Source organism: Gymnogyps californianus, chromosome 20 (assembly GCF_018139145.2).
Source record: "Gymnogyps californianus isolate 813 chromosome 20, ASM1813914v2, whole genome shotgun sequence".
Taxonomy (NCBI): domain Eukaryota; kingdom Metazoa; phylum Chordata; class Aves; order Accipitriformes; family Cathartidae; genus Gymnogyps; species Gymnogyps californianus.
This window is the reverse complement of record NC_059490.1, coordinates 8,199,318-8,222,985: the sequence shown is the minus strand read 5'-3', so window position 1 is coordinate 8,222,985 and position 23,668 is coordinate 8,199,318. Positions and strand designations below refer to the sequence as shown.

Here is a 23,668-nt window from a genome sequence, read left to right as displayed (position 1 = left end):
TAACTCTTGCGAGCAGGGGCTTCACGCTCCAGCAGCCGCCTGCAGTGGCCCAGGAGAAAGGCCACTCTGTGCAGTGCGAGCGGTGCTTTGCTCTTCCGACACCACTGCAGGAAACTGAGCAGGATTAAGACATTCAGCGAGGGGGGGGTAAGGAAATCAATAAGCTTTAACGAAGAGAACAGTATCTCTTTTCTCTTAATGAGTGGCAGATGAGTGAGGATAATGAACTGGAGCTGGGAACATAATACCCTCATCAAGAACTGTGTGCTATGAATTGCACGTACCTGGGTTACATGGGGGTGCAGGAAACTCCTCCAGTGGCACAGAACTGTGCTGGCACAGCATCCCAGTCCTGGGCTCTGGAGCACCTTACAAGTACCAGGGGCACAGGGAGTACCTTGGAGACAGGGAAGCTGTGCTCTACAGATGCCTTGCTAAAATGGTTATTTAATCTTACAGCACAATCCTGTAAGAAAAAGCTGCAGATGACCAATGTGCAGCCATGCCATCACTGTTTCAGCAGGACTACTACTACTTCAGCACTTTTACAGCATTTATTTCCACACATTAACAGATGTTCATTAACTAACCCCCCTGTGAGGCTGGTATGGGGAAGTAAGCAAGTAATAACCTCCACGTTTTATAATGAGAGAATTAAGAGCTCAGGTAACTCTCCCTAGAGAGCCTGAGGCAACAGAGCTGAGCCAGGGGCAGAGCCTGGAATGGCATATGTGAGCTCCCAGCTCGCAGGACGGCCCGCAGCCCAGCGCTGCATCACCCACACTCACTCCAGGAATGCATTTTATTGCCTGGGGCAAATAACAATCCATTTTTCAACAGGCCTCTTATAGGTGCTCTGCAGAGCCTCATATATTCCTGGGTACTTGGATTGAGCAGAAAACACATTAACAATTGCAAATTATACACCATTACACCAACATCATAGGACCTGCTTAAAAGTACCCCCAAAACCTGTCAGTGGCCAAAGTGTTGACCTCTGCATCACCTAATTGTGCTCTGGACTGCATTAGTATGACACAGCCCTGGATGACTGTTTCTATCAATATTCTTGGCCGCTTTTCCTTATGTACTTGTTACTTAGGAGTAGTCTACATAAACTCATATCCTGCCCTAAAATATTGCATTCTCCAGCAAAACCTTCTTATTCCCAGTAAGAGGTTGTGTGGATTTCTTTTCTTTGGTATGATGACAAGTTCATTGTAACAAGAATGGACCCTGCAGACACAGCACTGAAAAGCAGGTATGCCTTGATATCAGAACTCCCTTTGACAGCTTCATCCACAGTTATACCTACATCCAAATATAAATGTTTCATAAAAAACATTGAAAGGAAATTTGTTAGGTCTGGCTAAAAATCTCAGCACTGAAAAAGTGCGAATTAAATCAGTGACTCAGTCTCATTTTTGCAGAAACAGGATCACTGCAATAAACTGTTCTCTGCCCCTTACTGGTAAGACCAGCTGAATTCTCTGATACTCATGTACGAGCTCTCCATGTAATACTCCCATTCAAGCCTCAATCTATTAGCACAAATTCTGCAAAGCCCTTACCTCTCTTCCCCACAGATCAAACCTCTGTCTGCCAATGTTTTATCTTGCAATATTGTACAATGTCTTTTCCAAGGCAAATGATAAACCAGCCTTGGCAGCCCATCGTGTGGCTACGTACGAGAACAAGAGAAATGCTGAGTATTTGGCTTATGAAACAGAAATACAGGAAGAAAATATTTATAACAATGCTACTGTTTAAATAAGAGACCATAATTTATTACAGATGTGACTCTTCCTTCCAAAACGAAGGGTTTAAATCTTGCTGATGCTATGTAATGACATGAAGTAGAATGGACTTAATGAAGAATACATCCCACTTAAATTGTGAATTGCCCCCTTTTATCCCCTGCCATTTTGTACCCCAAAGTAAGCACAAATTTTGCTTCTTTCAAGCATTGTTTGCCAGACTTTTCAGTGATCAGAAGATTTAAAAACTGATTTACAGGAAAACATTCATCCTTCATCTGAGAACAGACTGAACATTTATACACTTAACGAAATTCAGTTAAATATTAACTATTAAAGAAGAGAAAATGCCACATAACTCAGACAAGATTCGTTAAGCTTACAGTCACAAAAACTATAAAGAATGTAGAACGTATGTGCATGGAGGGAAGGCTATGTAATTAACTGAATTATTTCAAATAGTAATTGCAGAGAAACAGACTGCAACACTGAAATGAGAAAGTATTGAAATTACTGTATAAGGAGTATGCAGGCACAATGAAATAGTTAATATGTGACTTGTTAGAAGAGGGGGCATGACTTGGCATGGAACTGTAATCAAACTGTTTTCATTTAATGCTTCAGTTGGTACAGAAGGATCAGATAACAAAATATTAATCCCAAATGCCATTTCAGTTTCTAAAAAAGTATTTCAGTTTCCTGCACTGCAGTGAAAATATTTTTTCTCCTTTTAACCAAAACTGATTGAAGAAGATACAGGAGGCAAAAGATGCTCAATAATGTCCAGCAAAGCATTCGTTTCCCTTGTTCCAGATCTCTCATCCAATAAAACTGAGATGATGGGTCATAAAACACCATCCACATTTGCAAAATCTAGTGTACATCAGGAAAAAAGGTATGTGACATGAAAACATACACTTCCTATTTGCTTCATCAAGTTCTGTTTTCTCCTTTTTAAAAAGTTGGTGTTGCATCATCAAAACAGCTACGTTTCCTACAGAAAAAATTATCTAAAGTGCTCAAAATTGGCTTCAGTAAAACTCCATGAGTGAACTAGTAAATCCCATCCCACTACTTTGCCATATTATTTTGCGTATCTTTTACACTGTTTTACTCATTATAATGAAAATACCTATATTTTTTTTTAACAATTTGTCAGCATTACTTACCTCCTAACAGAGTATCTTGTTCTATTCATAGTTTTCTATGTTGGGAATTCTGGATTGCTGGCACTTTTTGTTGGTGGGTCGGGTTCTCTTAAACAAAATTGCTATTTGATGGTGGGGTTACGTTAAACGTACTCCTAACCTAGCCACTGTCCCTTTAAGGAATTTATTATTTTTAATAGTTTGCTCTAATCTGAAGTACCACACCCACCAACTTCTAATTCAAGCTTACACTGGAACTGAAAAACTTTGTAATTTCATGTATACTGATTGAACTAAGGCCAAGGGGAATAAAACCATTTAGCTTTCACATTAACTCAAAAGAAGAAAGGCTTCTTTGGCAATATAATTACAGAGCACAGATCTTCTAAGAGGAAATGAACTACAGGGATTTATATGATTAGACTTTTTTTCCCTTTCCTTTTTAATGATAGCTAGGGCTCTCCTTCACTCACCCCTTCCAATCTAACAGCATATAATAAGCAAATTCTTAGCAGGCAGGAACTGGGACTGTTACAGAGAGATGTTTCAGTGGGACACTGTTATGGGGTGGAATGTGTCAATGATTTTTTCACGAGGCCCACCATCCTTCTTTTACCTACCTGCAGCCCTAACATCTTCCTGAAACTTATTAAAGAAGTAACTAGTGCCTGTAGCCCCTTACTAGTGCTTTCTTTTTCTGGCATGTTAGAGAGATTATGGCCAAGCACATACTGTGCTATTTGGAATCTTTGCGTGGTCCCATCCAGTTCAGTTTTGAGTATCTCATCCATCTTGGTTGCTGCTGCTGAGGAGAGCTGAACAACACTTCAGCTATATCAAGAGCTTGTTTGTACAAGGAACTGAGGTTCTGTTCTATCACATCACCTTTCCAACATCCAGACAAAGCTGGAGTAGGGAACTGTGAGCCATTTCATGCTGCCATATTCAAATGCTGGCAACACTCTGGGTTGTGGCAGGCAATACTCAAGGGCAGTGACTAGTTTACTTAGTTGCCTTGGTAACATTGTGGTTGACCCGGGTTGACCAGATCAGTGTGACTTAATCATCATAAGCAGAAGGAAACAATTGCAACAAGTGGTGGAGCTAATTAATGTAGGTTCCTTCACTAAGTGGACTTTCTCAAACTTGTGTGTCTCACGTTCACAACCTTTGGCCTGCCTAAGCATTCAAACAGTTCTGACTGTGTAGGTACCTGTGACAACCAAGTAACTTACAGCCATTTACTATGTACTATGTACCATGGATCTGTATATATTTATTACTTACACGCTCCCTATGGTTCACAAAAAGCAGTCAGGTTATAAACACCTATTTACACTGTGTCAATACTCTAGGATCTCTACTGATGGTCTGTTAGTTACAAGGTACAATGTAAAGTGCGAGTTTTACCTCTTAAGTGTGTTTAAACCCGTTTACCTTAAAGCCTGTCTTTCTCTCTCTCTCTCCAATAATGCAGCTGTGGAGATCATTTGAGACACTAAAACAAATGGTCCCCTGATGTAATCATAAGAGAGCTGGAGGAAGGGCATTTTCAGCAAGAACCTTGACAGCAGAATCTGCTTCTGTTTAAGTCTGACTTGTCCTCCTAGGAGAAGCAGTATGACAGAATGTTTTGCAAAAGATTTGTATTTATATGCGTGGCTGTCAGTCCTAAATGTTGCTCCTTGTCCTTATAATAATTACACCGAATGCTCAGTGGAGATGTTTTCTAAATTGAAATAAATAGAATCAATACAGACTTGAGTTAACTGCACTGTCACACTGCATGAATAAAACACACGGACGGATACTCTTGGCTAGTATTCAGCAGGGATTTGGTCATTGCTATTGCTATGCAAACAGCATTTTAAACGGTGTGTTAGCAGTTTAAAAATCCCATTTCTGTCTAACTTTTATCTACTATTGTTACCATTAACTCCTAGGATTCCTCAAATAGAAAGAGTTGCATATTTACCTCTGTCACACAGCACAAAGGAAGAAAAAGAAACATTTCAGAAAACAGATATGTACAGCTGTAAAACCATAACACTGGATAGGGATCTAGGGGATAGACATTATATAAAAATTACTCAACATATTTACAAGTTAACTTCAAATCATCTGCATTTCTTGTATGCATTTCTCCAACACCAGACCATCCTTTTTTCATGCTGCCTGATGAACTGCTACAGTAAAACAGACTCCTGGACCTTCATTTGGTTTTGCAGCTTATATATCCTTTAGAGGATCTCACAAAATGACTGCCAAACTTCTAAACACGGTCACTTCCTTTATCATCCCAAACAGACAAAGGTTGTTTCAGTTCACTGCTAAGGCATGGAAGCATGTACAGGTCTCATCTGATTACAGAGAGCCTATAACGCCCTGAGGCAGTAGAGACTGTCAACACAGCTGTCCCTGTGTGCTAAGACAAACGTCCTGCTGGGCAATCCCTGAATCAAAATGGAAACACATCTTCTGAAATGGATTAGGGGTAAGGACAAGGACTGTAAATAGGGCAGGCAGCCAGGAAAGTTTATAAGGTATTATTAAAGGAGTTTCTATTGAGCTGTTAGAAAGTACCTTGACCTTGGTGCTGTTTTGCAAGTCTAAGTATTCTTAAGTATTTTGTTTCTCTTGTCACCTGTTGCTAGCAGAAGTATATCTAAATTAACATCTTCTGAGACTGTCTTGCTTCAGACACACAAGACCACACGGAATATACAAAAAGCTTGCAAAGAAGGGAGGTGCAGAGATCTGCACACTAATGGCGTAATTAGCTCTTGCAAGAAAAGCAGTCTTGCTGCATCAGCACAGAGCGGCTCTCACCCTCATCCATCCAGCTGAGAGGCAGGGCTAATTTATCTGGGCACAGGGCTGTGCTAACGCAGCAGTATTGCTCTGGGGACCCTCATGAGTTATCCCTGCACGGCAATATCCCTGCACAGCAATGCACATACCCCTCCTTCTCATCTCAGGGAGGACAATCCTTTCAGAATTTCTCACTGTCTCTGCTGAGTAAGAGATGAATAGAGAATGCTTTAATAAAAATGTGCTACTCCGTCAAATCTTTCATTGAAAGATCTCCAAGTCTTCTCTAAACATGTGACCCAGCAGCCACCTTGTCCTCCCTTTGAGGTATAACAGACATTATGTACATAGTTGTATGGGGATAAGGTGACATGTAGAGGACAGAAAATCCTGGCACCACCGCAGTCAATGGCAAAAATTCTGTTCCTTACTGGAGCTCTGCTTAGGGACTTGTCTCTCCTGACACACTCTGCAGCAGAAGCAAACTGGAGCAATCCTGTCTCCCAGTCTTTTTAACCACTGAACAAGACTATCTCCTGAATTTAAATCCTGAGGGTTAAACATTCCCAAATAAGTTACTGTTAATGCAGATCACTTTAAGGCCAAACTAGTCTGGGCTACATTGTTTAAACATTAAGTTCTGCAGGTTTACTTCTCTAATCTCTCTTTTTTTTTTTTCTTTTAATTAATTTTCTGGTCATCTGTGGCTTAGAAAATGATTGATTCAGTAGATATCTACTCCCACATCTGGGCTTTCTTTAAACAAAGTCACAAAAATGATTAATCTTCTCCTACATAATACTTTATTGCTTCCTATGTCCATGCTTTTGGTTAATCATAACTAGAGGCTCACATACTCACATGTCAGCATGTACACTGATACAGTACACAGGATAAGCCAAAAAAACATTTTCAGTTGAAGGCTTGCCCAGACATCTAATATCTTATCACAAAAATCTGAAATTTTCTTTTGCTCTGAGTCACTGATAAAAAATTTACTTCATGGAACATTTGGGGGAGGGGGGGGGGGAGAAAAGAAAAAAGAAAGAAAACCAGCCACATAAATCAGGATCTCTAAAAGCACTGGCAGGGAGCATTTCCATTCCTATGCCTTGTCTCTCTCAATTACGCTGCTCAAATGGCCAGTGATTGTTTCTGACATTACAACAGTGACTGCCTTACAGGCAAGCTCAAACAAGGAGGTGGTAAGGGCCCAACGCAGCAATGATCCCTGGCAATGATGTGCTACTTTTCACTTACAAGGAAATTCACAAATGCTGGGATCAATCCAGCAGTACATGAACAGCAAAATTCCTGCCTACCTCTGCCTGCAGTGCAGGACAAGTTGATTTCAACCCACCCATTTTAAATAAGTGATTTAGTTATTTCTGAAACAACTCTATAGCTAAGCATAAAATTTAATTTTTACAGTTTATTGTATTAACAAGCATGGAATGATTTTTCCTCACTAAATGAATTTTTATTCATGGTTTGTGCAATTTTGAGTTGAGATGGAAGCTGGAGCTCAAAGTCATTAGAACAGTATCTTATAGTTGTTTTCTAACAACTGGGTAAATTATATTAGAATTTCTAGAAATATATGGAAAAGCTTACCAAAACAGAGTATTAAAAACTAACAGATCCAGTAAACAAAGACAATATTAACTGCAGTTTAAGGAGATAAAGCAGTGGGTTTTGGATCACACGTGCTCTTCAGGCATCTAAAAAATAAGTAGAACAGCTTATTCGCATCTATTTTTACTCACAGACCATAAGACAAAAAAAAGCTTTCCTCCTTCAGTTTTGAATGAGCTTCTCAACTCTGAATTACCTAGTTTCTGAATTAGGTAAGATAAGACAACTAAAATGGAGTCGTTCACTCTAAAAAAGTCTAGTGCTTAGTCAGAGACCTCCATCAATTCAGTGGTTTTACTTTCTCTTAAACATTGGCAGGAAAAAGCATACTGCCTGCCTCTTTAATTTCATGTAAGTTATCTTATTAGACTACTTGAAGCTTAGTTCTTAGCACAGATGGTCATAAATGCACATTAAATCACATTGTTTTATTTTAAACCATTTAACATAATAAAATATTAATAATTGCAATAAATTTTTATCCATCCTGCTTCAGTGGCTTTTGGTTTTGCAGTGGAAAATCAGGCTTGGCAGCTAATTAATTCTTATGATTGATTGCAGTTATTATCATTGTCATAGATTTTTAAAGCCAGCAGGGACCACTGTGGTCATTATTCTCACACGACATGCTACGTAACAGCTCAACAGACCTCATCCAACACATCTCTTCCCCATGTTGATCCTCCTGTATCACTATCAAGTCATCTCATGGATAAAGCAAATAGCTCAAGCATCTTAAACATGCATTATTAGGCCTGTTTTCCACATCTTTCATCACTCTGGTGACTGTTTCCCAAGTATTTTCCAAACATCAACATCCTTTTGGAAATGTAGCTTTTATACCAAGATACTGAACTAGAACAAGAGACTCTCAAACAATACATGAAGAGACAATAACATCTCCTTACTCCTATCTGTTATTCCCTTGCTCACATAGTCCCATTCACATTCTGTGTCATAGCTATGGCACTGGGAGCTGATGTTTAACTGGCTATCTGCAGTTACTCCCTTAAAGCTTCTTAGTGTCACTTAATTCATCTGGGAATACTTCAATGAATAATTTTTAGCAAAGAATGAATGACTTTGTATTTGACTATAAATGGCTATATACATTTGCCAATATAGCCACTTTCCCATCATAGTCTTTGCTATTTATAATTCACTAGGTTGCTAATAGGTTCCCACTTTCAAAAACTGGCAAATACATACGCACAGGTGAAGACCTTTGTTCAAGTGACACCGTGCAGTAGTCATTGAGCTAGGCTTGGCTTAAAACAAAGGAATCTTGGCTCTTGTTTCCACGTTCCAGTTACTGAATACACTGCCTCAAGCAAATAATCACTGTGTAATAAACACTTCAACCCCTTCATCTGTTTAAGTGCAGATGAAGAAGAGAAAACAGCACAAAGATGCAGAATCAGCAAATTGGACTGGTACCTACTGCAGCCATGATGTTCATTTTACTGGTACGATAAAGAACTGATACCCTTGCATTCACCCTCAGGTTCTGCTGAGAGGGCAAAAAGAGCCATTGGTCATTACCTTTCCACTACTGAACCAAAGCATGTGAACTCACTCATACGGATTCAGTATTTGCCCTTGAACTGGTGTGGGCTGCATTTGGCACTCTGCTTTTAGATCAATATATAACCCAGGCGTAATCTTATCTGGCAGGAACAGGGATATTGGGGGGAGGGGGAGGAACACAGCCTCTAGAGGTGAGGAGAGCAGCTCTTCTAAATGTTAATGGGTTAAGAATAGAAAGGTCAAATGCCTGTCTTATCAGAAGGCCCCATGTGCAAACAGGCACCAAGCTGCAGCAATCAGAGCACAAGCTGGGTATAAATGTCAAGAGTTAGCTACTGTAGCTGTAAACACCAAAAGCAGAATGGCAGAACTGGAAAACCTTCCAAGACACTTCTGGTTAATACAGGTCACTGGGAAAGTCCAACCGCCAAGACTGGCTGGAGATTACTCGAGTATTATAGCTGCTGTAGAACCAGAGATCACTTGTGAGCTGTGTGAGGGCCCCAGCAAGGATACTGCGGAAGGATACTGCGAGCGTTAACACAATGAGCCACTGTAGGAGGGGGTATTGAATGTGTTGTATATCAAATATCCTGTGCTGGCAGAGCAGTGCTCCATATTGCTCTTGCAAGAGCACATCTGTTCTCCTGGAATAAGGATATATGAGGATGGAGACAAAAAGTCCTTCCTTACCTCCTTGTAGATACAGAGGGCACTAAACATAGCAGAAGCTCTACGAGGACTCTGTACAGAGGGTCTTCAGCTCTGCTCTACAGTACCTCTTTGAGCATAATGCATAAAGGATTGGGATGGAATAAGAGATGAGGCAGCACAGGAAAAAATATATCTCCCTTAAATACTAATACATTTTTAGCCCTGTTCTAATTAATCTTCTTACTGGCATCCAAGGAAAGAGGCCAAAAGTTGTATCACATTGGACAGTAATCTTCTTGCAGATAATACAAGCAATCAATTTGAAGCAACAACAAAGTGTACCAACACGCACTGGCGTGTAGAGTTACTCCGTTGTGAGTAATATTGCGTGAGACCTATGTCTACTGTTTACCAGTGCTTTCAGTCTGGCACCGTTTGCCTGCAATAAGCTGTCAATAAAACTAATCAACCAACCAATTCCCATTCTCAGAAAAGACTGGCAGTGAGCAGCCATGTTTAAGATGACTGCTGTTCCCTCTCTCCTGGTAGAGGGACTGCCCCAGGAGATGGCTACCTGAGTTTGGGAAACAGATAGAGGATAACTACCTGGCACGGTTCCCTCCTTACTGCAGAACAAAGAGCACCATTCTTGTCAGCCTGTTCCCAGTTGTGAACCACTATCAAAGGATAGGGTTAATTACCAGTTAAAACACTAAGAAGGAATAATAACTACAAATAAAGCAAGACTAAATATATTTTATCCCACAAAAGGGAGAAACAGGGTTTGTGCTCATAGCTCAGAGATCATATTCTAACCATTAAATAGCTACTTTAATTGGTAAAGATAGGGTTACATTTAAAAACAAAAAAGGAATACACCCATATGAACCCATTGCTCTCTGAAAGACGATTTTAGTTTAGTGCCTTCATGTTTGTTCCACAAAGTGACTACTCTGCAGTTAACTGGACTGACCTCTAACCCCAGCCATAGGGGAGAACATCATAACCTACTTAAATTTGCAGGCTGCATCCTTTATGCAGCAGAGCTCCCAAATGGGCACAAATGGCTTATTTCGTACACCAGCACTTCTTGCCATCTGTTTATCCCACAGTCTTCTGCAAGCATCTGTTCATTCGCTGACATACATGCACTGCTCTTCTGCATTACCAACCTCATTTTCAGTCTAGAAACTCTTGAGTTCATTCATTTGAAAGAGCACAAATATACGGCAGCAGACATTTTTCATACACATGGCATTACTGAGTGCTATTAACAGTTGCTGTTTCAACCCAGAAGCTACTCTATTTTCAGTGACAGCTCTGATATGCTAATGATTTGTGATGTTTTCTGAACTCTTTTGGGGAAGAAAAAGCCTTTAGAAAAATGTAGGATTTTACCCTTTTTATTCACAGCAAGAATGACCAAACTTATTTGTCCTATCAGTCACATCCCAAAAGCTTCACATGGCTGACAGCCTCAAGAGATATAACATACATTCTGGAGAGCCACTACAGGAGAGAGAGAGAGTCTTTTCCATCTCTCATTTCTTGAGCTAAGAGTTTAATTCAACTTAGTTCAATTTAGGGAGTAAGGAATACAACCCAAGTCTTCCAGCAACACAGTGACATTTTCTGAGTCGCTACGAATTTGAATGAAATAATTTGTCATCGCTGAATGAAGCTATGGAGATTCTCCTACAACCCCTTCTGTTTCATTATGTAGAAGGCAATTTTCAAAATGCTGCCTCAGCTCAGATGTTTATTGTGTGTACGTGTCTGCCTGCTACAAGTCCTCTCTATGCCTCTCATTCTGACACGCGCTGTCGTTTTCTTGGCTCTCAGTCACAGATGCCAACAGTGTAAGAGCATAAGGGTATTACAGAAATGCCAACTTTCTTCATCCCTGTTTAACATGTTCCTATTTCAAAAGATGATTATATGAGCACATTTATTGCAGCTGAAACTAAAGATTCAAAGGCACTGGACAACTAAAATGTACAGCCTAACACAACATTAAAAGCAAGTTCGGGAGAGACCATATGCAATTTTCTGACCTGTATTATTTTTATGCTGTCATCATTTTGAGGCATTTGATATGCTGCTCTTTGGTTTAAACCCAAGAATGGCATTTGAATTTTTACCATAATAAACTTTCTCAACAGATTTTGCATTTTCATTATTCTGTCCATGTAAGCCACAAGGATATTTTTCCTCCCTAAATGTCCAATCTGCAGGGAATGGTTGTGAAACTCCATTATTTCCAGGAATTGCTGGCAACCTACTGCTGTCTGTTCTTCTCAGTATTGCCTGTATTTTCCTTGTTCAGCCTTAAAAGCCAAACTTGGTTTGCAAAAATGTCTGGGTTTCTCGATGCCAGAACTGAATAAAGGCTAGAACAGGACAGAATTAGATGGTTTTATTATGCTGAAAAGCCATTAACTCACATTAAAGTCTGTAAAGCAACAAGAGTATAAAACTGGAAATAGATGCTCAGCCTTAAATCCTATTACTCAGACATTTTCCTAGACGTTACCAATAGCCTTTCTAAGCTCCACCACCCTTACCTGATCCCTACGATCAAAACAAAGTAGATTTTTTTTTAAAGTTATAAGTACTTGGATTTTCATTATTCAGTAAAGTCAAAATAATCTGTAAAGAAAGGCAGCCTGAATTCTCCAACATGCATGATGTCAGCCACAATTTGGTCTTCAATAGGCAGAGGTAAAGAACACAGACATCTATTCTCAGTTGCCCAGGAAAAGAATACACTCCAGGGTATATGGTTAAGAAAGCTGGAAGATGTGAAAAAGATTCTGGATTATTCAAATCTTTCATCAGTCATGATGGTCCAAAAGTTATAATGGAAAACTCTCCGTCTAAAGGTTATCTGCAGGACCACACTGTGATCTCAGCCACACAGGGCAGTAGCTTCAGAGAAAGCAAGGGAATTACTCCAAATTTACTTTGGCATGGCCAAGATCAGAATCTGACCACATCCAAACAAAAACCAAACAAGGCTACAGGCTATAAGAACAATCATCAGCAGATGGGGTGTAAAAACAATGAAGATCTCTGTGATTCTGATGCACTTCAGTGACTGAAAAGATTCCAGCCCCACTGTTCCTCCTCTCCAAAATATCTTGAACTTCATTCTGTGTTCCTGAGGCACTCCTGATAGACAGCTCTAAAAACGTATCTAACAAACTCACAACTGCCTGAGCTTCTTCGGCTAAATATTCTCTTGCATTCAATTTGGGAAAGCCATAATGTATGGAGCGATGTCTGAGGCCTGCTTTCTGGGAAGAGGAAATCGACCATACACAATGTCAACCAAGTTCATTCCTAAATGCAAACCACATTGGGCTGTCGAGCACGATAATAAAAACCTGCTGACCTAGTTTCCTGCAGAACAAAATCCTCTGTCTTCCCTCCTCCAGTGCCAAACCTAAATCAGATCTCCTTCTTTGGAGAAAGAAATTAACCCTTTGACTAGCAAGGAAAACTAATAATGATCCTTAACACACAGCATTCACACCATGAGAATAGTATGTAAATAGTAATTGGTCCACCCCCACAGCTCTGCAAAAAGGCAGGATTATTAGAGGATGAAAGTAAAACACAGAGAAGGTCAGAGACCTTAGCAGAGTTTAGCAGAGAACTTAAAATTTCTCTTCCTTCAAAAAGATTTTGAAGTGTGAAGCTCTGTACTGCAACCACTTTGCTGGGTAACCCTTCCACCTTTGCTCTATGCAAATATAAAACTTTCATTTATGATGTGGCAAAAAAATAACAGCACAGCTCAGCTTTTTGAAAAACTGCATCAAACCACTCAAGAAAGCACTAATGTTCTTGCCAAATTTTGCAATGTCAACTTGCAAGTCCATTTCTGCTAGATGAGAGCTGACTGTATTTGCTCCAAGTGTTTGGCGAAAGCATTCAATTTTAATGGCTTCACTTCCTCAGTGATGCAATGTTTCATTTGAAGGGATGCCTGGGGGAACTTCAGAATGGACACAGAATGCAAAAATAACAGGGCATGTCACAACAAACTCAGCCACAAAAATACAAATGGGAATTCTCTTGCTGTAGGATGCTTCAAAAGGCAGCCCTGGATCATGCTGCTGCAGAGCAGCACCCCACTGCAGTCAGCTAGAAGCATTTGGGGAGCCTCAGATTCTAGACTGCTGAGAACACTTTTGCTGGTTCACACTGATACTGTCAACTGGAGGAGCTTCCAATCATCTGTCAAATAGGGTTTTATTAATGGAAGGAGTGCCTAACTGCTATATAGCTTTACAAGCAGTCTTACAATGAGGTGGTCAAAGTGCAACCTGCAAATGAAATTGCTAACGGAGCTCTGTACTGGAGCCAGAGCTTTCACCATCGTTATAAGAAAGAAGACCCTGCAATAAATACAGCTTCATCATGCATTGCTCCCTTACAAACTGAGATAGCTTTGCTTACATCCAGACAGTACCGCAGGACCTGAACCCTCCCCATCACCACGTGCTCCACTGGCATCTGTCTCACAAGGTGCAGCACCTAAGTTCCTGACAAACTACCAAATAGAAACCTCTGTATGGCAAAGTTTGAGAGCCTCTGCTACACACATACCATTGGAGAAAAGCCTGAAACAGGAAAGTGGTAAGTAATAGGCATGCTAGCAGTACCATTTCACCTGTGAAGAAGTTACTGTCTCTGTCACTTTGTCAATCCGCAGGGAAGCTGTTAAGAGAGTACAGGCTTACAGAGGAAAGACAGCATTTAACATAGTGTACCCTTCAGGGAGTTTGAAAGTGAAGAACAAAGAACCTGGATTAGATAGCACTGCAAAGGTTGTCATAACTGTGTCTATTCTCTGTATGCTGCATCTTCACAGGTAAACTCCATAAAAGCTTCTGCTCCAGCTTTGAAATGAGGAAGACAAAAGTCTGAGTTCTCACAGACTTATTACTAACATTGGTCAGGGTTAGAAATGTGATGATGGAAAAAGAGCATTTTATTCATTGTATCTGGTCCCTGAGGGGTTATGAGTTGTATATGCTTATTTTATTGACACAAACAAGTTTTAACTTCTATTGTCTTGCAGAGGAAGAGCAGGCTGAATTCAATTCTGGCTCACACATCATCTGCAATTCTAGCCAAATCCCAGCCACACAACTTTTATTACTGGGAGGATGTCAGAGGCAAAAGACACAGCTGGATATTCAGATCCCAGACTGAGTTTTGCTGTGCTGGCAGTCAGACAAACCAGCTTTTGATTTGTATGTAAACAGAGCCAATCTGAACTGGAAGGTCATTAAGAGAAAATACATTTTACACAACATCCATTGTACAGTTGCTTTTCCAACTTTCCCCATACTAACATTTTTTTAAACAAGACTTCGTCTTCTCTTGTTGAGTGTTTCAATGACAATTTCTGGTCCTACTGAAGCCAATGGCCAACCCCCACTGATTTTAATGGGACCAGAAGGTGGCTCTGAGGAAAGAAAAACAGACGTCCAAGATTCTACAGCTCCACTTCTACCACCTATGTGGAAGAATTGGGTTGATGTAGACCCAAAACATACATGTATAAAAACACAGAATTTGTAAGTCTACATCCTCACAAAAATTCCACTGAGTCTTTACAGTGTCTGCAGTCCAAACATTGCTATTCCTATAAAAAATAAAATACTTCAATCAACATGAAAGTAACTAAGGTCCTTTTATTACTCAGGAGTGATGTCCACAAAGCAATTTTTTTTTTCTATCCTGACACTGTCGTCTTCTATAAAAGAGCCAGAAAGGTCCCCACTGAATGCCCTGCAATTATTTTTAGTGGGAGGTGAAATTATCGGGAAATTCTTTCACCCCATGGTCCTGTCCCACAGGCCCCGAGGACACCCTGCTTCTGTAGCTCATCAACTCAACCCTTTGCGTCTGCCATAGAAGGGAATGCTTCCCACTCATCCCTCAGGCACTGTATGCACTGCTTCCTATGTTCTCTTACTAGCTGCCAGCATAGGAGATGCCTTCTGACTTCACTGGGAATTTTGAAAACAAACTCAAGAAACGAGGATTATATTGCTGGCATTCAGCAAGACAGCGTATCTTGGCATTTAAAGTGGTCCAACAGCCTTTGACACTATGCCTTGTAATTGGAAACATTCTGCCCTTAATGAGCCTAATAAAGGCCTTGCTCCCAAGGCTCAGATATTGATTATTCCATAAATTTTCTAGTGACTGTCTGAACTAGCAGTTAGATGAAGGGAACAGGAATAAACCAACAACTAGTTTTAATGTCATGAGGCCCCTGGACACACTGAAACTTCTTGTCTCCCAGAGACCGAGGCAACTTGGGGGAAGTTACTGCCAATTACCTCCAACTAAAGTGTGAGTACAGGTACACACTACCTGCAGGAGCTACCTAGTACACCTAGGATCCTGACCTTTAGGAAAAACAGGAATTGATGTAACTGCACTTCTCTAGACTGAATCCCAAAGGGGAGTTTGACCAAGAGAGGCTGCAAATCCCCTTCCTCTGTTTTCCAGCGCAGTAATTACCTGACATGCAGAAAATGCAAGTCCATTGCAGATGCAACTGGATGATGTTTCCAAATCATGTCATAGCCTCAGATCTCACAGCTTTATTTTAACTGAGGCACTCAACATTTTGTACTGTAGCTACAATTAAAATAAGATTATGAGAACACACAAAGAAACCACACAGTTCTTGTGAACAAGGCGTTAACGCCCAATCCATTATTGTGAGAAGGCTTTTAGGAGTGTTCCCAGTAGAAATAGGAATATATTTTCCCTGAGTAAGCTGGGAGGAATGCAGAGATTCAAAAGCTTAAGCTGAATCCCTGCTAGATTTTTTTTCTGTTTGTTCCTCCTCTTTAATTAACTTATTGTGACTATTTGATATAACTGTTGCTCTTTAAGGAAAAGAGTTGACCATTTTCTCTTCTCTGACAAAAGACCTCAGTCTGCCTATAATTAATAGCAAGGCGTTCGCAGCTGCAGGTTAAAACGAGTGACTAACAGAGATGTTGCTGGGCTATCAAAGCAGGGAACCTTCCGGGGGCAAAGGGGAAACGCCTGTTATTCTCCATTAGTTCCTCAGGGTGTCTGTTGGCAAAACACACTGTATTGTTCCACTGTGTAACTAGCAAAATAAATAGGTTGTTATAGTTTGTCATGTTTAAAAGGTGACTCTTGGGTATAACTGCTGAAAATAGCTTTAATCTAATGACTGTACCTTTCTATAGCTTAATAGCATCATGAAGAAAGTCCACTCAAAATATTTTAATATGAAATTCTGAATTTTATACTGGAAACCAGCAAACCCAAAGACACTTCCTTCTGCGTGGACACAGGTGGTCTAGTTACAGAATCGCTCCAGTCAGCATATCTGTTTGTGTTACCAGGAGACAGCAAAGCTGGGACACGAACCATCTGCAAATTCAGGATGGGTCACTGAAGCTTTCTTTGCTCCAAAGAAGATGCCTGTCTTTAACATATGTGGGGGACTTTTAAAAGCCATTAATGAGAGAATAGTAAAAGGCATTTCTGAAGGTATGAAGAAAGAAAGAACAAAAAAAAATATGACTTCTAGTGGATTTCCCTGTTCTAGTGCATTTCCCCGTCTTCAGCCCTAGCCAGTTTTCCCAGACTCCTCAAACACAGCTATTATGCACAGCCTTATTTCTTTTCTTACTATCAGCTTACCAGTGCTGATGTTTTTTAAGTTGAATTAAACTTGCATCAGCTTCAGGAGATGGCTGGGATACCTATTCTCATCTTTCATGTTTTGAGATCAGTATTTCATAGTTTTTATTCTGCTAAAATAATCTTGAGCATTAAAAGTATAAATCTCAATGCTTAGTACTTTGATTTGATTTCCATAAAGACATTTTGTCCTTTAGCAGCACTTCTTCATTTCCCCCTGCATTTATTCAGAGCCCTTGGCTTCTCTGGCCAGACTCTTGCTCTTAATCAAACCCTGCTGTGACTTCAGTGATGTGGTTTGACAGGTCTCTGTTGACATCTGAAGGAGAATCCTTGAATGTTCTGAAAAGGACCATTGCTCATTGCTCTACAGAGGTAATCTGGGGGACACGCCCCTTTAGCACTGAAAGGATCATTTTCCCTTTCACCACAGACCCTTCCCCCTTTTTGTACAGCAAGGATGTTAATTATGCTAGAAAGCTGAGAAAGGACCTGGTTCATAGAAGCCCCAGGGGAGCAAAAGGGCAGATTTCCTTATTGAGGAAAATATCTAACTTAGGACAAAATAGCTAAACCTAACTTATTGCAATACAAGCCTTTGTTTCAGAAAGCAGCTTTCCTGGAGGGCAGAGAGACATCTCAATCCCCAGAAGAATTTCCTCTTAAATTATTGCATAGAGCAACACTTCCAAAAGCAGAAGCCGGAAGGCAGACTTTGATATAATCCTTTTAATAAAGTGTTCTGATGTCCTAAAATATCAGCATGAGCTGCCATGTGGTAAGCATTTTGGAAAAATTATCTGTTTATTTAGAAATGTAAATAAAAATAGGTGGCCAAATATTTTACTGTCTTCTCAGAAAGAAAACAATTTATATTTCAAGAATTATACTAAACAGAAGTGAAATTTGGCTACAGTGACTACATAAACATCAAGATACCCACCTGACTGACAAAGGCTTCATGCCTTCTTGTAATGGTAAAGCATGTTAGTATTCAGGATGATTATAAGTCTGTTTGATTCAAAAAATGTAGGTTGATTTCCCTGTAATACACACTGAATGTGTGACCAATTTACATCTAAGATTTTCTGGTCCCACAGATGCCATTCTTAATTAAAGAAAATTCTGCAAAAAATAAAGACCTTTACAGTGTTGCTGGGATAAGAAAGATGAAGAGAATCCCATCACTTACTACTGAAATATGCCGCTCTTCTAGAATAAAGCATGGCAGCAATTTTAATCAGCACATAGATCAGCTCTTTAGAATTAGTAATAAAATCAAATGTCAAACTATAGTATCACGAGGAACTTAAGAACACAAAATGGAACTAATTACCACAATTATTTCAGCAGAATTAAAACTATTAAATACTGGTCCCAAAATATGAAATATGAGAACAGGGAAAGAAGAAACATCGGGGAATAATATCACCTTTCTGATCAGAACCAAGTAAGATAAATACATTTTTTAAAAATCCCACTCAGCAAGATGACACAGGTCTGCAAACGAGCGAGTCAGAAACTGGTATGAAATCACAGATAGCTTTGCCACCAGACTTGACTGAGGCCAGGATTTTATCTCTGCACTTCTCCTGGTGCCCTCAGTTTTCAGGCAAGCTTTTTTAATTGCAGTACATATTCTCACTATATAGCTTGCATCTTCAGCTTTCATGCACTCAGCACCCTGCATTCAAATCAATAAAGCCATCAACGAACCACCTAAGTACAGTAAAACCAAACTGGATCAATGGGATATACTTCTTAACTGTCTGTATATATGTTTCTAAATTCTAATAAAAGGGTTCAAATTTCCAGTTACGTATTTCATTCTCTGAAGGGTCTCAGTGTTTTTATATCTTTCTGATCACCACAATCAGACACACACTATTTATTTAAGGATATATTTTTCCCATCACCTTACAGACTCACTTCTCTGACATGGGGAGCTTGTGGAAGGCAGTTCGTTAAAAGTTAAACATGAGGAAGTGCAATAAAGCCTATTTACCTTGTAGGGGGAAAAAACAAGCCCAACAGCAAAGAATTAAATTTGAGCCTCTCTGCAGCCTCATAAAAAACTTGCAGATAGCCTGTGATTCTGCATGGGCAGATGTCCTCTCTCCTGTGCATTGTCTAATCAGAGCCCTTTTAGACTTAAGTGAAATAATAATAATAAAAAAGCGAATGGAGTGCAATTTCCATGGAAACTTGGAAGCAGATGTAACATCATTTGCAGTAAGCCTTTGTACTGTGAATGGAAAATTTTCTAGTTTACACAAATCTCGGCTATTATTTTCTTTGCAGTGCAAAGTTGGGCCAAATATTTTCTGTCATATTAAAGATGCAAATAGTCAGTTTTACTTTCTGTCCAGTATAACCATGCACAAAAGCTTCAGAAGCTGCAGTAAAATGCCTGATATTTATCTTTCCATGAACTCAAAACAGGTATTAGAAAAAAAGAATAATTGGGGCTTCCTTTTTGCTTGTTCTCTTCAGAAAGTGAAAACAGCTTAGAAAACATCTCCTGTTTACGTGTAATGTTACAGACTAGTAGACAGCCAGAGCATTGGCAGATGTGCCCAATGTTAACGGGAGCTTAACTAACTCTTAATATTAGATCAATTAGATACTAACTCCTGGTTTTCCATATACCATGAGAGAGAGCTTTCTAGCTCAGAAGCATGTATTCACAGATTAATTACTTCCAGATAGCTTTCTCAGCTATAAGTAAATTCCCAACAAAGTACATTTACAAGTCCAAAACGATGACAATGACCTGTGACCTGATAACTGGTTTTGGAGACTACAGCACCTTCATCTCACTATGTTCTCAAGACCAGACAGAGCAACAACCAAGAAAATGTGTAGCAGTGCCACATCAAAGAACAGCACCCAAAGTAGCTCTTACGTGAAAATTTTTTGTCTTCACATTGTTACTGAAGCATTCTTTTCTGCATATTCTAAAGAGAAGGGAAGAGAAAGCATCTCCATGTTTTATGATAGTGCAGGAATCACTTTTTACTTGTTTACAAGCTCTGCTTTTGCTAAGCTGAACCTTGCCTTTGCCACACATCTCAAGTGCAAATCAGTTACTCAGATTTGTCCTTCTCAAGATGGAGGGAGCTCTGCCCTGCTCAGCAAGTACTCATGTCCTTTAAGTGGATCATTTGCCCATACATTACTAGAGCAATTTAAACTTTAAGCTAAATCTGGCAGCAAAGTCTAACACATGCCTAAAGAACAACAGAACTTTTTGTGAAAATGGATGTCCCTTTTTGTTTGCAGTGCAGCCAAATGCTTTATAAATTAGACCCTTCTGCCACCACAGAAATGTCCAGCATCTGATTTATCTAGTATTTTAGACATATCATTGTAGCAGACTTTTCAGTTGAGTTAGTCTGTGTTTGCATTAGAGGTATCTATACCACTCATATTTTAGCTATGCTCATTTTACCTTCACTGTAGATCTGCAGAACTATACCAGTCTTTGTGAAAATTAAGCTGGTATCATGGCACAGTAAGATAAAACAAATGATCTCTCATTTTTACAACTACAAGAAAGTCCATTGTTGCAGCACATAAGATGATAAAAATGTACCAAAAGCACAGAGTTTACATTACCATTTATACAATTAATGAAGTGACTTTTATCTTACATGAGTTTCAGACCTCACTCTCTTGCTACTCGTCCCTCATCCAGCAGCAGGAATGATTGTCACAGTACAGAAATTAACTTTGAACAATACAAGTCCTAGTTCTGAGCTGGGCTGCTCCAAGTATTAAGCCAAGTGTGGGAATGGTAACAAAAGTGGACTGTAAAACTTTTCTCCCTTAAAAGCAGCTGTGCAGTTGGTGTAGTGTTGGAGCTATGATAATTACATGCCAGCTCAGGGGACACCTCTGCAAATCTGGTGCCTGATCCGTACTATTCACAAGTAGGAAGAGTCCAGTGCTCTAATCTACAATAGTCTGGAACAGGCTATTAGTCCTGGACATGCCCTCTACAGCAAAGAACTTTTCTGCAGGAGATTCATGTGGACCTCAAATCTCTAGGGCTGAAATGTGGGTACAGTTTGGGACCATATTTGTGCAGAAGATTTGAGTTGTCTTTAACTGAGATAACAAACACAGTGACAACATCAAACATCTGCTGAAGAATCAGTGCAAAGCAGATGTCTGATACAGACTGAACTAGTCCTGTCCTAGGAATCCTGGCTACACTTGAGAGAGTCACTGTTTAAGGCAAGGGACTGCTTAATAAGGATTTGGTCTTTAACACAGATTTCATCATAGGCTGACCGACTGAAGCCTTCTCTTTACGAGTTCACACGCAATTCAAAATGTCATGTTGATCTTGTACCTGCCTGGCCAAGTGAGATTACAGAGCAAGTCAATCACCTTGCTTTTCAGATGTATTTCCCCTTTTACATCTTGAAAATTCTACTCACTCACTTGTAGGTCATGCAAAGAAAGAGGAAGCAGCATGACTCAGCTCCACACTACAATGGCTGGAGCAGATCCAGACCTAGCAATCCTTTGGGCTTTCCTTACCAAAATACAGGTCTGCAGCTTGGATAACGTAAAGCATCCAGTGTTTGTATAAGAAATGTTAGATGGGCAGCATGCCAGCTGCAGTCCTTAAGCAATGTGCTAGTTCTTTACATTGATGGAAAATTACCTTCTGAAGAGTTAGGAAGGGAACAAAAAAAGCCACAGGGCTCTGATCTTAAACAGTGCCTATGGAAGACAAAATGCTAAAGAGGAACAGCCTCCTGAACTGTATTCCGTAGACATGAATATACCTGGAATCTAGCGGTAGATAAGGTATTAATTTAGCAAGTTTCATATCATGCCATACTGGCAAATATTTTTGTGTAATCTGTAAATTACAGAAGTCATAACAGAGGCATAGGAAAGCTACTGACCTTAAGGAATCCAGGAACTTTGAGCAAGTTTCAAGAACCCTGAGTCCCAGTGCTTTGTCTAAACCACTGGAAAATAGTACTCTAAAAATTAGCTACTCTAAAAATTCAGTGTCATCTAGAAACTATTCCTGATCCTCTACCATTTTGCTAACACCTATCCACAGATGTTTTTCATAAAGAGCATCCACATGGTGAGTTGTTGCAGAGTAAATAACACACTGTAAACACACTTAACTTCACTGTGTAAACAAGCTCTGAGCAAAATTCAGCAAGAACTTCAGTTCACTCCCTGAATGCGCAACAAAGCTAGACGATTTGATGGTTATCTCATAGCAATCTAACCTCAGAGATAAAGACCTCAAATCTAAACCTGTTTCTTAGAACAATGTTGTACCTTCTAGTCCATGCCCAGAAGCTCTGGGCAATGGGATGGATCTGTCTTTTCAGGCACTGTATTCACTGGGGGAAATCATGTACCAGTCATTACTTATATAAATATGTGTAATACTAGTAATGAAAGTAATAAGAGGCATGATCTCTGAATCTATTTCTCTGAAATGGCCCTCACCTTCCTACAGAGCAAACCAAAGTATTAGTTGCAAAAAGCAGTCCTCTGGACTGTGGACACGGGGGGGATGACTGAGCAGTATCGGGAAAACTTGCATCGCAGACTAACCAACCTCACATTGCGTTAGAGGATGGAAGGCCAGCAGGCTTCTGGGCTCTGTGTTAATTTCAGAAGATGGTTCATTGAGCAGACTTTATGCTTAGCAAAGCTTAGCAGCTTTTTTCCTTATCCCTCCCCAAAATGTTTTGGGCATTGTCATATGATTGTACTACAAAACTTGAAGTTATCCAAAACCAGTTCATGAGAAGTGAATGGAAACATCTCTTTTCATTCCAAAGGAAAAACAACTCCTATGCTGTTTTCGTGAGCGAGCTGAAAACTTGGAGAGAAACCTAAAGCTAAAAAAAGCAAAGAACTCAAGAAGATTCATATTCTGGACTGTGGTTTCTATTGCCTTAGCTCAAGGGAAAATACGTTCATGGGAAAAGGGCCTGCCTGGAGCCAGATTTTTTTCAACTCTGACATTTCTAGTTGGCATGGCTTTAAATCAATATGTTGCTATTAAAGTTATTTCTTCACAAACAAAAATATTCTTTATGGATCATATGACAGTTGTTTACAATTGAAACAACCGCTTGTACCGTGTTTCCTAGAAATCAGTATCTAGTTCAGCTCCTATTAACCCTAGATAGACAGTGATCGGGCAATTTAAGAGGCCTTTACAATGTTAGTTCTGAGTTTCACTGATTCAAAGTGTTAAATCACCTTCCCAGAAGAGAGTTCCTGATTTAATGCCAAAACAAAGAAGTGTCAGCTTTATCACCTACCTTTGTGTCTACACACAACTAATGAAAACAACATCACACCTTAGAAAAACAGAAATCTTGTATGGCTTAATTTGAAAGAATCTTACTGTCATGTTATCATGGACTG

At 39.8% G+C, this 23,668-nt stretch overlaps 1 protein-coding gene across 1 annotated transcript in view; it reads right to left on the bottom strand.

The window, feature by feature from the left end:
* PIGL (phosphatidylinositol glycan anchor biosynthesis class L) overlaps window positions 1-23,668 on the bottom strand; it is a 61,588-nt gene that overhangs the window by 32,831 nt on the left and 5,089 nt on the right. The window lies entirely within an intron of this gene.